This window comes from Aedes aegypti, chromosome 2, assembly GCF_002204515.2.
Source record: "Aedes aegypti strain LVP_AGWG chromosome 2, AaegL5.0 Primary Assembly, whole genome shotgun sequence".
NCBI lineage: Eukaryota > Metazoa > Arthropoda > Insecta > Diptera > Culicidae > Aedes > Aedes aegypti.
In genome coordinates this window covers 78,866,383-78,871,237 of record NC_035108.1, presented here as the reverse complement: position 1 = coordinate 78,871,237, position 4,855 = coordinate 78,866,383, and the positions used below count along the sequence as shown (strand labels likewise).

Below are 4,855 nucleotides of genomic sequence, written 5' to 3'. Positions count from 1 at the left end.
TTTTGAAGAAGCATGTCCTCTGCGGTCTGTAAAGACTACAAGAGGGACCCCATGGTGGAATTCCGATCTGACTAGACTCAGGAAACAATGTAGAAGGAGTTGGAACAGACGCCGTTCAGCTGGATCAGAGTCGTTCAAGTCGGCTCGCAAGGCTTACAAGAAGGCTCTTCGTTCTGCTGAACGATCCGGCTGGAAAAACCTTTGTACAAATGTTTCCAGTTTGAGTGAAGTCAGTCGGTTGAACAAAATTCTTGCAAAGTCTAAGGATTTCCAAGTGAACGAAATTCGCTTACCTAATGGTGACTTTACTTCTTCCGATGAAGAAGTTTTAGAATGTTTATTCAATACACACTTCCCCGGATGTGTGGACATAGCATCTACGGATGAACCAAATGTCTTTTCATGTAGTTACGAGTCTCTGGCCTCGGCTCGCAGTATCGTAACTACTGAATCGATTCAATGGGCACTTAATAGTTTTGCTCCTTTCAAATCTCCAGGAGCGGATGGGATTTATCCTGTTCTGCTCCAAAAGGGATTTGAGTCTATCAAACATGTTTTGAAAAAGCTACTTGTAAGCAGTTTTGCTACCGGGTACATTCCCAAATCCTGGCGTGATATTACTGTAAAGTTTATCCCAAAAGGAGGACGTGCGTCGTATGAGGAAGCGAAGAGTTTTAGACCAATCAGTCTGACCTCTTTTCTTCTGAAATGTCTGGAACGCATTATCGATCATCACATCCGTGATGTTTATTTGGCAAACATGCCTCTTCATGTGAATCAACATGCTTACCAATCTGGAAAGTCCACTGTGACTCTTTTACACAAAGTTGTATACGATATCGAGAAAGCATTCGCTCAGAAGCAATCCTGCTTGGGTGTTTTCTTGGATATTGAGGGTGCCTTTGATAACGTGTCTTTCGATGCCATATTGGAAGCAGCACGAAACCATGGGCTACCTACAATGATTACCAATTGGATTCATCAAATGCTCAAAAACCGACATCTCTTCTCGACATTGCGTCAAGCAGCGATTCGAAAATTGAGTGTTTGCGGATGCCCCCAAGGGGGAGTCTTGTCACCACTTTTGTGGAATCTCGTAGCAGATACGCTATTGAGGCAACTCAATAATTGCGGTTTTCCAACTTATGGATTTGCCGACGACTATCTAGCTCTGATAGTTAGTATGTGCATAAGCACCCTATTCGACCTGATGCAAAGTGCTCTTCAGGTAGTCGAGAGTTGGTGTCGCCAATATGGCCTTTCGGTTAACCCGAATAAAACATCTATTGTTCTTTTTACGGAAAGACGAAACCGCGATGGAATTCGACCTTTACGTCTTTTTGGCACTGAGATTAATGTGACTGATCAAGTAAAGTATGTCGGAGTCATTCTAGATTCCAAACTTTTATGGACAGCTCACATTGATTTCAGAGTCAAAAAAGCTTGTATGGCCTTCGGTCAATGCCGGCGAACCTTTGGTAAAACTTGGGGCCTCAAACCCAAATATATCAAATGGATTTACACAACAGTTGTTCGACCAATATTGGCATATGGATGTCTTGTGTGGTGGCAAAAGGGCGAAGTGAGAACAATCCAATCAAAATTGGGCCATCTCCAAAGGATGTGCTTGATGGCGATGTCTGGTGCGTTCTCTACAACTCCCACAGCAGCGCTCGAGGCCCTTTTCGACGTTGCGCCACTACACATATATCTTAAACAAGAAGCACTTTCTTGCTCTTACCGTTTATGGGTACTGGATCTACTGGAGAAAAATCCAGTGAATCGTAGATCTACACACACTTCGTTGTTTCCACTTTTGGTGAATTGGGACAAAATTGTCCTTGCTCCAAGTGATCTCACAATTGCTTGTAACTTTCCTTACAGGACATTTACCACACAATTCCCTTCACGGGAAGAGTGGACGTCTGGCTATTTGGAAAGAAGTATATCAAACTATATAGTATGTTACACTGATGGCTCCCTTCTTGAAGGTAGAGCTGGTGCAGGAGTATATTCTCGTGAGCTAAGGCTGAATCAGTTTTACTCACTTGGTAGAAACTGCACCGTTTTTCAGGCGGAAATATTTGCTCTTATGTGTGGAGTGCAATCAGCACTTCAACAGCGCGTAATGGGTAAAGTCATATACTTCTGTTCAGATAGTCAGGCTGCTATAAAAGCTCTCGCTTCGGCCAACTCAAGGTCGAAGCTTGTTATCGCATGTCGAACTCAAATTGAGGAACTGAATTCAGTCAACTCTGTAAACCTTGTATGGGTACCTGGCCATTCTTCCATCGCTGGAAATGAATTGGCTGATGAGCTAGCTCGCGATGGAGCATCGCATGACTTCATTGGCCCTGAGCCGGCTATTCCAATTTCGAAGTGCTGGGTGAAGCTTCAGATAAACTCTTGGGCGGCAACTCAGCACAAGCAATATTGGAATAGTTTGGAGTCGTGTCGTCAAACAAAATTGTACATTACTAAGCCATCTCCAAAGGTGGCGAAGTATTTAACAAATCTGTCAAAGCAGAATTGCAGTCTCTTGGTCAGAGCGTTGACAGGCCACTGCCGACTCAATTATCACATGGCAAATAATCAGTATGTTGTACATTGTTGTTCGATTAGTATTTTTCATCCAGTCATTAAAATTTTTGTTGTTTTCGAAATTTGTGCAAAATTGATACGCAACCTGCTTGCTGCGGATAGTCACAGTACAACAGTTGTTGATTCCAGTGTAGATTTGCTGGACACTTTTGCTCGATAGATACACCTCCTCAGCTGCATATGTAGTATTTTGTGCAGTCTGCGTGGGGAAGATACACCTGGTGATTTGGGTCGTACTGATCCGGGCATTTTCCTGCAGGAGTCACCGATGTTGAAGGAACCTCCGTAGTGCTAGTTGGAAGCTCTGTCGTTGTGGTAGGTGAAGCAGTAGAAGTGGATGAGGTTGACGAAAAGAAAAAAATAACTTACAGAACTCTCAACGATGGTTTGGAAATAGATCAGGTTCAGAAAAAAAAACAGTAAAATTCAATGTTTTGTACAAAGCTTAGACGTTCAGAAAAACTTTTTAAAAATCCAATTCTCGCAGTTTTTCTTTAATTTTTTTAGAAGTTTATGTATTGAGTTACTCTTGTAATTTCATTCTACAGTCGCCTCGGGATAGGGAGAGATCGAGACAATGAACACATTTTTAATGAATACTAGATTGAGAACCACCCCGTTACCAAGAAAATAATGAACAAGCAGACATCACTTCGTGCTCTAGAACTGTTTTGAATCAGTGAAATCGGGTGCTACATTATCAAAGAACCGGTGAAGCTCAGTAACTTTTTATGTGTGTTTTTATTACTATTAGAAAATCATCCTCGATTAGAGCGCTTTCTGAATAAATTTTCATTTCACAAGAATTATAAATCATACAGGCCAAAGAAAAATTTCTGGATCATCTAGCGTTTAATAATTTTCACCCCCTAGCTTCCATCAAATACAGTGACTGATCGAAATTCTTATAGACTTAATACAAATAGTAGGCGGTTTGTATAAAGTGGACCGATTAAGATTCATTTCTTAGTTGCACGGATTTCAATTCCACACGGTATCACGTTAAAAAAGATTTAAAAAACAAATCTGAATTCAATATTGTATGTATACCACAAATTATAAAAAGCTTGACTATTTTGTATGCTAAACGATCATCGCGTACCTACTTCTTTCTGTCCGGTATAGTATATTCGTGTGTTCTATTATTCTATAGGAAAAATTATTATGGGGCCTTTCTTAGCCAAGTGGTTACAGTCCAAGGCTACAGCCATGCCGGTTCCATTCCCGGTCAGTCCAGGATCGTTTCGTAATGGAACCTTCCTGGGCATCAATTATAATCGTACCAGTCACACGATATACGAATGCGAAAATGGAAACTTTGGCTAAGTAAACTCTCAGTTAATAACTATAAAAATGCTCATTGAACACTAAGCTGAGTAGCAGGCTCTGTCCCAGTGAGGACGTAATGCCAAGAAGGAAAAGGGAAAATTGTATAGACGCAAGAATTTAAATATTCCCGCGCTTTTTGTTGTTCAATTAATCACTGCATGCCGTGAAATTTCCAGTCTCGCACTGGGATTCCCTCCTATGATTACAAACAAAACTCATCGATTATAACGGCTTTCCTCTTATCACATTGAAGTCAGAGTAAAAGGTTGCTTGCTCGTCAGCCTGTAAGACTCAGTTACGCGCACGCAATTGTTTGAGTCAGTATTAAATTACATCTTCACAATGAATGGTAGGTAAAGGTTACTGTGTTTGAAGAATAATTCTCCTTATTGATGATTAATTTTTACAGTCAAGTTCAGCATTTTGGTTGTGCTCCTAGGAGTTGCATTGTCTTCAGCCTTCGTGTGCCCCAAAATCAACAGAGCGAATGATTTTCATCCACATGAAACGGATAACAGCAAATATTACAGCTGTACAAGAGGCGTCGCAACGGAGGAAACTTGTGCAAACAGTTTGATTTTCAGCAAAATGACGAACAAGTGTACCACTGTGTGGACCGATGCGCCAATCAGCGCTGGAAGTCGATCCATAGATTCAACAACAGTGTCGGATTTGGACCCATATTATTAAATAAAGGATCATTAAAAACAGTGATAGTAATTATTCTGTTGATTGAATTGTTTTGTTCCAAAATGTTTCGAAGCTTGGTTTCAAACTGCTGTACTATAATCCGGAGTAACATTGATCATTAGAGTGATTCAAATTTTGAAGTTTCGGTTTCCCTATCCTTAACCGAACCATGGTAGTTTCTATGGAAATTACTATGAGAAAGACCAACGTTTTGTAGTCAGCTCTCTATCTCTTC

The 4,855-nt window shown here is 40.8% G+C and overlaps 1 long non-coding RNA gene across 1 annotated transcript; it reads left to right on the top strand.

The window, feature by feature from the left end:
- The first annotated feature begins 4,109 nt into the window (after positions 1-4,109).
- LOC5574808 lies at positions 4,110-4,650 on the top strand. The gene is made up of 2 exons (XR_002499707.1): positions 4,110-4,279; positions 4,340-4,650. It is a non-coding gene; the product is annotated as an uncharacterized LOC5574808 (long non-coding RNA).
- Positions 4,651-4,855: the final 205 nt, after the last annotated feature.